The 11,665-nt window shown below is 43.5% G+C and overlaps 1 non-coding gene across 1 annotated transcript; it reads left to right on the forward strand.

Moving 5' to 3' along the window:
- Positions 1-1,777: 1,777 nt before the first annotated feature.
- On the forward strand, positions 1,778-1,942 carry LOC112113210. Its single transcript, XR_002908680.2, has one exon. It is a non-coding gene; the product is annotated as a U1 spliceosomal RNA (small nuclear RNA).
- The last annotated feature ends 9,723 nt before the right edge of the window (positions 1,943-11,665 follow it).

The following is an 11,665-nucleotide window of genomic DNA, read 5'->3' on the forward strand; positions in this document are numbered from 1 at the left end:
TGTGGATCAGGCCCACACGTCTATGCACTGTATAGCCTCCCCTTTACCCAATCTTCTTTTCATTTTGTATGCAGCTTAATTACACCGCAAATACATAGGAAAAACAAAACTATTTGGTGCATTTTCCCAGATTTTCCTGTCCCTTACAATACCCTGCAGCAGAACATGTGGCTGGCTCCTGAGTGCAGAAAAGTCAGACAGCACTTAATTGTTTTATATGTAAATAAGAGAGTTTGTTTTCTTGGAATCACTTCTGTAATAATGAAAACTCAAAACCTAAAATGCAGATTAGAAGGTGATCAATCTGAATCACTCAAAGCCTGCATCTTCCCCCACTTTAAAAAGGGATCACTGTCAAATTATGAGTTGTCTGACAGTTTAAACACTCCTGCCTGGCTGATTCCCTTTCTTGTATTATGGGATTTAGGAGTCAATGCCCTATTTCTGAATCTAAAGATGGATCTGAACTGGAACAGCAGATCTGAACATCTCAACCGAGGTTTGGATCCAGAGCTTGGAGTGCATCTTTACTCTAGTCCTGCAGTAGTCTGTTAATAAAGTAGTTTTATTTAGGAGGCTTTTATACACTGCAGGGCATGGGAGATCAATGCAGAGGAAACCAGAGGATTCTCCACCTTCCCCCACAAACTCCAAACATCTTTCTTTGCTGGACTTAAATATTCAGTCTTTTCTAGGTGAATTCATTTCCCTCTTCTTCCATGGATTCTTCTGTGGTTTGCATTATTGTTTAACTATATTACATGGTGCTGCTTCACTCCTTAGTATTGAGATCACTTTATGGCTCCTTCACCTTCAAAGAATTATACCAATAAACCACTGGAGTTCTGCATCCCCTCCCACAGCAAAACAACTGGATAATGATCTATATATGTTTGGATCCAATATCTTGAATATAAGGTTTGTATCCCTCTTCTTCAAATATGCTGTTTTTCCATCCCATGTTTGTTTCACTTGGCACATATCTGATGATGTGATGTTTACTTCCTTTTTATCACTGCAGCACAAGAGACAGTGTGAGAGGCCCGAAGGGGATTTCTGTGCTTTAAATGAAAGCTTAGTCAGTGGCCAAAAAAAAAAAAAAAATCTACCCATCTCTATATACACAGCTTTCTGCAGCCATGTATATCTCCCCTATATACAGTACTTATACAACTTAGCATATTGGATTTTTCCTTTGTTTGCCTTCAGTTTCTGAGTTGATAAATATCACTGAATATTTGTCAGTACTGGACAAAGAGGAAGAGCTGAATGATCCATTTTTAATTTTTTTTATTATTTTGCATTTGATTATTCGATTTTTCCTCTCTCTCTCTCTCTCTCACACACACACACACACACACACACACACACACACACAAAATGTATGGGATGATAAACTTGAGTTGGTAGGAAAGCTTTATGTAACAGCCACTCAGTCTAAGACTCACAGTGCAGGAAGTGTTCTGTTTCCAAAGTTCCACATAAAAACTGGCAGCACATCAAACCCTCTGTTTCATAACAGACTAGAAATAGGATTTTCTAATACCATTCAGAGAATGCTGCTTTTTGTGCAGGGAGCTGAAATTTTATGAATTGTTAATGGTTAACTAAACAATGGCCTGAAAATTCAGTGGCTTTTTTCAGAATGACTGATGTGTATACTGTACCAGTGAGGCTGTCTGGAGGCAGTCATTCCAGCCAGAGCCTGCCCATTAATAATTGAAGGCACCTTTTCAAAGAATTAAGATCCTTAAATAATTAATAACTACATAATTATGTAATTAGCTGGCAGGGGAGATACCATGATCATGAAGGTGGTTTTCCTAGGATGAGGCTCATCCATTGCAATCCAGATATGCTGACTCCTGCAGTTTCCTTAAATGCATAGTTTGTGAAGGTTGGTGAAGCAGTGGGGTGGGGGAGTGCATTCATGTTTCCCCTGGAATATAATTGTAGAGAGGCAATGTGATCTAGTGGTCAGAACACAGCATTAGGAACAAGATCGTTGGCTCAGAGTGTGACCTTAACCTATCTGTCTCTATTTCCTCCTCTGTAAAATCAGAACACATCCACCTTGGTAATGTACCTGGTTATCCATATGTGAAAAGTGCTAGCTGAGAGCTAAATCATAATAATAAATGGATTAGTGATCTCATTGATAGAAAGATGCCTTCCCCCCCTACTGCTCATATCAGTGAGGTTTACCTTATTGTTTCCTTAGTTTCATTGATTGCCATGTAATCCCCAGTTTTTCTCCTGCAGTAAATGATGAGTTTTCTGAGATTTGGGACTGTATGGTGCCTAGCCCTGCACAGGTGCCCAAGGGGAAAAGAGGCAAGTAATACCTCACTCTTAATTCATACATGTCAAAGTGCTTTACAAAGGAGGTCACTATCCCTGTCGTACAGATGGGGAAAGTGACTTGCCTTAGGTTTCTGACCAGATCGGTGGCACAGCAGGGAATAGAACCCAGGTCTCCTGAGTCTCAGCCAAGTGCTCAAGCCACTAGCTCACAGCTGCAGGAGCTGACCACAAATACACCAAGTACAGAGCGTGTAGAGATTAGCACAGAGATAGCTGTTAGCTTCAGAATGGTTGAGGAGGGGAACCATGGCCCTGCCCAGGGGAAGTGCATGCCACACTCCATAGAGAACGTACAATGGCTGCTCTCTTTTTCTGCTTCTGGGAATCTCAAGGGGAACTCTGCCAGATGAGGCCCCAGAGCTTTCACCTCACCATAATCAGCCCCTTTTTGATTAAAACATGTCTATTTTCAAGCACAGAGAAAAGTGAGTGCTTTAAATAGATTCACGGAGATGGGAAGGACCCATGAATTCATCTTGTTCATTCCCCTATCCTTGTTGATGAAGAGTTATTCCCTCTAGGATATCATCCAGTACTTTGTCCAGTCTAGTTTCCAATCACTCACATGATGGGGCTTCCCGTAAGAGACTGTGCCACTCTCTAATCTACCCCCTTGTTGGGAAACAAATATTTCCAGATACTTACTCAGCTTCGGCAATTCCTCTCTCTCTGCTTGCTCTTTACACACATCCGTTGCTTGAAGACTTATATCTCCTTTGGCCATCATCCTTTAGCTAAACTACACAGATTTAGCTCTTGTAACCTTTCTTCACAGGTTAATCTTCATCTTCTGGTCCCTTCATCATTTTTGTTGCTATTCTTTCAATCTATCTTTTATTGAAGGCAGAATTCCAGATGTGGGCTTACCAGTGCTATGCCGAGAGACACTATCAGTTCCTTGATGTGTGTGTGTGAGAGAGAGAGAGAGAGAGAGAGAGAGAGAGAATAGGACGTGTTTAGTCACCCAGCTCCAAAATACGTTAGCTCCAATTTTCTGGGCTGGCTGAGCTGTGCTTAGGGCAAGCCTGGAGAGATGCAAAGACGGCTTTATGTCAACTTTGCGGTTCCCTGACCCTGTGGCCAGTGGGTGCTAGCTCAATGCCAAGGTTGTTCTATCTTATCCTGACTGAGAACAACAGTCAAGGACTGGTAAGGTGGAATGATGCCTTGGCCATATCTCCTTTTCCCTGGCCAGGCCCCCTTCAGAGGGGGCCATGGCAGGGCTTTGTCGTAGGAACTGCTATACCTGCAAGACTGAGATTCTATATGGGGAAAATAATTCTAGGCCCATTAAAAACAGGACTGTGTCTGCTTTGCACCACCAGCGTGCCATCCATCACTAATGTGGCTGGAGGATGCTGGAGAATCAAGCATGTTAGGTTGTTTTGCCAATATACTGCGTTAAAAGCCCATATCCAATTTGCTGTCTACTCATCCTCATGTCTTTCTCAGCATTGCTGCTTTGCAAGTTGCTCTACCCTTCATCCCACTCCCTTCCAAAGCTTGCATTTTCCTGGATGTGTATAATTTTGTAGCCATATTTTGACTCCCTCCTAGTCCCTTTACACTACTTGTGTCCTCTCCTCTCTGGTGCTTGCAGATCCTCCCAGTTTAGTATTATCTGCAAGTTTAGGGCCTTGTCCTGCTGCTGTTATGCACATGGATCTCCTATTGAAGTCAGTGGGAAATCCACTCCCAGAGTGGTGGCAGCAGGACTGGGCCTCTAGTGTGCTGCTTACCCTCTTCTTCTAGACATTAATAAAAATGTGAAATAAAACTTGGCCTAACACCGATCCTTTGCTTGCTCCACTGACCAGCCCCTCACAGTGTGATACGTTGCTGTTTCTCATTTTGTTTTGCTTTGTTTACAGTACTCAGTCCAGCTTTCAGTCCATGCGCAAATACTCAAATCCAAGCCAAGTTGAATTAATTTCAAGAAAGGTTTCACAAGACTCTGTCAACTGCTTTACTGAAAACCAGACATACCGGACCTGCTGTTTTTCTCTCTTTCCCACTCAGACACCAATCCTACATCAGGATCTGCTCACACAGCCCCCTGTGACATTGTGGAGTCTGACTGATGTCAATGGGACTCCATATGGGCACAGGGGTTCATACTAGTGGATGCCACTGCAGAATCAAGGGCACATTTTATAATTGGGTTAAAAAAATTCTCTCTCTGGAATGATTTGTTCTTTATTAAATCCATGCTGTTGATCATCCACACTGCTGTTACCCCTCTTAACTGGAACATTCCCTGTTACCATTATTTTACCAGCCATAGAAAGTAATTGCCAGGATTGCTTTTCCATCTCCTCCCCGCCCCGCGGCACCTTGCTGTCTGCCTCATCAGAGAAGCCAAGCTTTGAATGGACCGGGAGGGGCTCAGATGGTGTAAATTGCCATCGCTCCACTGAAGTCACGAGAGATGTCAAAAAAGTCATGACAACTTCCATCAGCTGAGGATCTGCCCAAAAGACTGCACTTCCCACTCACACTGACAGGCATAAGGCACATGGTGTGGTAGCTCATAGCTACTGTTCATACTTTGCCTGTTCTCTGCATAAAGATACTTCAGTCTCTAGGTTTCACAAGCATCACGTTTAGTTACAGTCACAAGGAAAGCCTGACTTCCCCCATAAGTTTAAAATGCAGCTGGCATTCCAAACCAATTTTTCTGAAGGATCCTTACTTTTCCAGATGGGTCTTCTGATTGAACTTGTCCGCATAGGTATTGACAAAAAGCCAGTAAGGCAAAACCTGGAAGCATTAAATATATACAAATAAGTATGTTGTAATGATACAGATCCCAAGGGAATTAAGCAAGCTTTCTGAGACACTGTCAATTATTTTTGAAAAAACTATGAAGAACACGAAGTTTCAGAATACAGAAGATTCCTTAATGCGTTGTCATATGCCATAGAAAAGGTCATCTGTAGCTCAGATATCAGAGTACGGTGTGATATGCTGTTGCAATCCTAACTAGGCAATTTTGTTTACCTCTTGGCTCAGAATCACCTCAAATTTGTAACATTTTACATAAAACTCTATTATGCAGTGATTTAAATCCCTCATTAAAGCACTGTCTGCTTTAGAAAACTGACACATTGTTGACACTGGTGATCAGCACCATAAGGTGCCCCTGAACTAGTGTTGAATAGAGAATGAAGGGGGGAGTTTGTTGACAGGGAGCCCTAAATTTTGGCTCCAATTATCCGCTCCTCCCCTTCACTCTATATTCAAATTCTCCCTTATCAGCCATGGAGCAGAACTCGTTACAAGCAAGGTTCCTTTCAGAGAGGGATCCGAATGACAACATTTGGATCCCATTGGAACCGGAACGTTCCAAGCTCAGGTGGTTTGGATTTGTTGCTCTGACTCTGCTTGTTTTAGGGCTTGTCTTCATCTCAGTGTTAGCGTGTGTCATGGACACTCGAGTTAACAGGAACCACACTGCAAATCAACAGGCTGCATGGAGCATATTTATTAGCAGTGCAGACAGGCCGAGTGTCCTGGGCTACATTCTTAGCTCGAGCATCAGCAGCACTCTGGTGTCAACCCCCACCCACCGATGGGCCATTGAGCCTGAGTTTTAAGGACCACTTAACCTGAACTAGAGACTTTTGTGTGTTCCTGGCAGTTGGGTGGGGGGCAGCACTTGAGTTTACCTCACAAACTTACAGTGAAGTGAAGGCAAGCCCATAGACAACAGCATCTCAGAGTTTAAGGCCAGAAGGGATCATTAGATCATCTTGTCAGACCTGCATATAACAGGCTATTAACTTTCACTCTGTTACCCATGTACTGAGCCCACAAAGTTTGTGCACCGAATATTACAAATAATTTTTTTTATTTAATCCATATCTAATTCTTCACTGTCAGCACTTCCATTATAAATCCCCATTAGCGATGTTGCTGAGGTATAAATGAGAGTAGGATTTGGCCCATTGAGTTTATTCTTCTTTCATCACATTTGCACAGAGCTTTTCAACTGAACGCACAGTTTTCTTTCCATACCTTTCAGTTTAACATAATGGTGATAAATGGAGTGACACTGATAAATTTTTAGTTGATTTAAAGCTGTTTATCATCCATATCTATTATGGAAAGTCATCAACTATGCAAAATGTGGGGCTGTTTAGAGAGTTTCTAATGTGTATCTATTTATGGCTTTGATGCCTCCTCCTTTGTGCTTTGCTCAGGTGCAAGTGGCCCAGAGACATTCCATTAAGTAACTCTCTTGTGTCGCTTACATGAAAAGGGAACTTGCCAGCTAGGTTTTGGTGGGAAGCCCTGGTGAATCTGGCCTGACTGGGGAGGGTGTGTGTGTGTGTGTAACAAAACATGCTTTGGTTTAGTTATAAGGAGTTTCACAGGATGGGACAAATTCTCCCCTGCTGCCAGTGCCAGAATAAGGAATTCTGGGTCCCTGTGCATGATGGAAACTGGAAAAGGGAGGGCGGGGGGGACGGACACCTGAGTGGCATTGCAACCTAGTGTGTGGGGTTGCAGCATCATTCAGGTTTGACCCAGCCCCACCCGCCATCATGATGGAGGATAGGATGGGGATAGAAGCATTTCTCCCAGGCTGTGTGGTGCTTTCTGTGGCTATTTCTGCAGCCCATCGCTTCTGTGGCCATTCCCCCAGTGTAGGGTGTTTGGCTGGTGGAGCCACTCACTGGCCACATCTCAGATTCCTCCCCCCACTTTCCTTGGAACTACAGATGGAGCACACCACAGCAGCAGCACCCAGGAGGTGTTCGAGCCTCTCAGAGTGGGCTCCTGAGTCCTGCAACCTGGCCCCACTCAGCAGATCCACACTAGTTCCACTGCTTGGCAAGCCCTAGATACCCAAGGGAGATGGCAGGCAGCATTTGGGCCTGTCTGCTAAGAATACAGACTCAAACATGTGCTGTGCTTTGAAACTTGGCAGAGGAAACCTCAGCCTAGGAGTAATTGTTTGTCTGAGAACAGCAGCGGCTGTTTGCACACCTGTAACGCAAAGGCAGCCAAAAAGAAATAGTTTGTTCATCTCAAAAGCTTTTTTGCATTCCTGTAATTGGAAAATAGGTTTGTTTAAAAAACAATATCAGCAGCTTGCTAAGCTCTCTGGTTAATCCGTAATGCTGTCAAGGCCAAGTTGTGCCCAATGGAGGACCACATTGGCAACTAGCCAGAGAGCCCAAAGGCAGCTTAGGCTGTGTCTACACTACGAACCTGTGGGTGTAATTCCCCTGCTCAGGGACACATACTTGTAGCTTCATGAGAGCCAGAGAGGGTGTAAATAGCAGCGTAGCTGTGATAGCACAGGCAGCAGCAGCGGAGGCATGGCTGAGACCTATTGGGCCGGATCATCAGCTAGTGTACATCCGGGCAGCAACTGACATCAATGGTGCTCTGCTGAATTACACCAGCCAATGACTAGTCTTCACAGGCTGCATCTGTTTTGGAAGATGAGGGTAGGTGCAGGCTCCATTGCAGAAATCCCTGAATTGCACTAGGCCGAACTTTCATCACTCCTGCCCTACATTGTTCTAGTATTTACAAGACAAATCACTTTAAATGGCCAAGATGGTATAGATTTTCAGACTGGTGTTTGTCTCCTAGCCCTGGTCTACACTACAAACTTAATCCACAGCCCCGAGTGACACAGTTATACCAACCAAACTTCTGGTGTTAGGGTGACCAGATGCTAAGTGGAAAATATCGGGACCGCCGCATGGGGGACGCCTTTTTAATTGTTACACTCACCCGTCCGGGTCTTCGGCGGCAATTCGGCGGAGGGTCCTTCAGTTGCTGACGGTCTTCGGTGGCATTTCGGCGGCGGGTAATAAACCTTGCTGCCAAAGACAGATGCACCCGCTGCTGAAATGCCGCCGAAGACCGTCAGTGACTGAAGGACCCTTTGCCGAAATGCCACCGAAGACCGTCAGGGAATGAAGGACCCTCCGCCGAATTGCCGCCAAAGACCTGAATGGGTGAGTGTAAAAGAAAACGCCCGAAACAAAATTTTGGGACAAATGGTACGGTCGGGACGCGGGACAAACTCCTCAAAATCATGACAGTCCCGATTTTATCGGGACATCTGGTCACCCTACCTGATATAGACATCACTGGGTCGACAGCTTCTCCCATTGACACAGCTACTACCTCTCCGGGAGGTGGATTAATCACGCAGATCGGAGCATCTTCACTTAAGTGCTACAGCGGCACAGCTGCAGTGCTGTAAGTGTAGACAAGCCCTTAGCTTGCACAGTAACCACTTTGTAAAAAGGTGTTTAAAATGGGCCGTATCCTGCTATCAGTTTACACCCTGAAATTCCAGAGAAACTCCACTGGAATCAGAGAGTTACCTTGCATTAACCCCAGTGAAACTGGCAACAGGATTTGGCCTGATGTATTCAATAATAGATATTACATTAAAGAATTCAAGTTAGGGAGTACACAAAACCCAGGTCCCCTAAAGGAGTCTCAAATGTCAGCATCATAAATTGGACCAACTCCTGTTGGTGAGAGAGAAACTTTTGAGTTTACATGGAGCTCTTCTGGGAAACTAACTCAACCAACATGGAGGAACGCAGCAACAACAACAGTGCATACAGCATCATATTTTTGCTTTGTTTGAAGTGGCAAGAAAAAAAAAAGGAAACTAAACAACAAAAAGCAAATAAATTAAACAAAAGCCCCTGGATGTCTGTCTGATCTCACATACACATGGTGTTCCAGTAAATCCAGTTACTCCACTTATATCTGGATTGACACCAGTGTAACTGTGAGAGCAGAATCTGGCCCCAGCTACTCACATCTTGTGTCTGAAGAGGACTGCAGCTGCAGATGGCACTCTGTTATCAATATGCAACAGGAAGGGAGAGTTTTCTCACACATCCCACACAAGAAATTAATTGTCAGTATTGTTGGCTAATCACATTTTCTGTACTGTCCTTATGTCTGGCTCCTGGAAGACTAATCACTGTCCTGATAACCACGTTTGTTAGATAGAGAGCTATCCACACAACAACATGCTTTCCTCACAGAACCCATCCTCAGAACCATCTTGGTAGCCAGACCTTAAACCCATCTCACACCACTACTTTTATCCCTTGCACGTCTCTTACTTCCTTTCTATTTCTCTTCAGTTTCCGTAACAGTGTCCAGCCTATCTGATATATTTTTCTTGGCTGTACAAATATTGAGAAGGCTAATAATTGGTATAGCTTAAAGATCTATGTCTGTATCCTCAGCTAGAATGCTGTGTAAAAGACCCCAATTTCCTTTGTAAGGAAGTATTAATAATGGGGTTGTTTGGCCTTCTCTGCACGATTTAAAGAGCACAACAGCAATACTGCTTTGGGGAGAAATCTGTGTCTGAAAAGGTCCTTTGGAAATTAAACATGTCAATTTTCACCAGATAACAGATAGAAAACAATCAAGGAGCTGGCATAAATGGGAGGAAATGGATAATTCCAGAGAATGTGACTGGATGTCCATGTGTTTGACCAGTAGCAAGAAACACTGTTTAGCAGAAAGCAATATCCAAAACTGAATGTTTTGGTCTTATTGTTAGTAAGAATCATGCCAAGAAAATGACTAGAGCTGAGTTTTACCATCCTGTGCAATTTTTTGGAAATTTCTCCTTTTCTGAATCAGGACAAAAAGTCAAAATCTTGAAATTTTCTGCCAATAAACACAAAATTCAGGTAAATTCAAATGTGTCATTTTGATTTCGACCAATTTTTTTAACATTCTAATATAAATATATAAAATTTCAAAACAAAGTATTTTCAAATTGGAGACCTTAATTTTTTGTGCGTTTTGAAAATGTGGATAATAGGACCTTTTGACAATTCTTTAAACTTTTTTCCAAACATTTTCAAGTAGAGAAATTTGAGAAACCGACCCTTTCCCATGAAAAATTTTGGTTTCAATCAATTGGCATTTTTCAACAACAACAAAAAAAGGTAGTCAAAAAATTCCTGACCAGCTCTTGCAGTAATTTATTGGCTCAGGGCTTGTAGAGTGGGGCAGCGGGGCAGCTGTGCCGCTGTAGCACTTTGTGAAGATGCCACCTATGCCAACAGGAGAGCTTCTCTCTTTGGCATAGGTACTCACTCCACCTTCCCCACGAGGCGGTAGCTATGTCGATGGGAGAAGCCAGACTGTCAACATAGTGCTGTCTACACAAGGGGGTTAGGTCGGTATAATTATGTCACTTGGAGTTATGGATTTTTCACACCCCCTGAGTGATGTAGTTATACTGATATAGGCCTGGAGTGAAGACCAAGCCTCAAACAAACATCTCCACATGGAAGGGAAAGGCACTATAATTGAAGGGCCATCTGCTTGGTGTGGATGGACACTGTTTGGCTCCAGATTGCAAGCACAAAGCTATAGTCTCCCAAGGCTGCACCTCTACGTTTTAGAATTCAGATGGCTGCCCTGCATTTGTTCCCTTGGCCACACTTTGGCCTCCTGGATCTAAAACCAGACTTGTAAAACCAGATCTCAAGTCATTGATCTTCTTGAGAACATCAATCTGCTCTCTAATTCTGTAACACAGCCCACAATTTTCACAACAGTGAGGAGAGACAATCAATGAATATTGTACATGCTTCACAGTGTGCTGGCCTCGATCACATCCACAGCTTCTTAAGAATAAGTGACTCATTTCAGTCCTTTTCCTCTGAGGAAGAGTGGCAAAATATTTTTAGTTTCACTCCCCTGCAAAGCCCTTTGGGTAACCAAATACTCTTTTGGGCTGACTGGCTTCCTCTTCCACACAGGGATCTTCTCTGTTCCCTTCTGTAAAGGCCCCTGGGCAGCCAAAATGCTAAGGGATAAACCATGCAGGGGATGATATGTTTATTTAGACTGTATGCTTCTTGAGGCAGGGACTGTCTCTTTGTTCGTGTTTGTACAGCGCCTAGCACAATGGGGACCTGGGCCATAATTGGGGCACAATAGAAATAAATAATAATAATCATTTTTAATTAAACCAGGTTGAACAGACTCGTCCGACACCAGCAATATGGAGACACTTGGAGCCAAATTCTGCTCTGAGTTGCACCAGCTTTTTAAAATGCTTTTTATCATTTGTAAGTCTGCTCATAGATGTTAAATATTTCAGTTCTTAAACACTTTTTAAAAAATAGCTATTTGTGTTTTTTCATCATTCCCTTTATTTCTGTCACGCTATAGAGCAGGGGTCTTAAACTCAAATGACCACGAGGGCCGCATGAGGACCAGTGCATTGGCCCGAGGGCCACATCACTGACACCCTCCCTTGCTGCTCCCGGCCCTGCCC

The sequence above is a fragment of the Terrapene carolina genome, unplaced genomic scaffold (assembly GCF_002925995.2).
Source record: "Terrapene carolina triunguis isolate 2854851 unplaced genomic scaffold, T_m_triunguis-2.0 Scaffold85, whole genome shotgun sequence".
In the NCBI taxonomy this organism is placed as follows: Eukaryota; Metazoa; Chordata; order Testudines; family Emydidae; genus Terrapene; species Terrapene triunguis.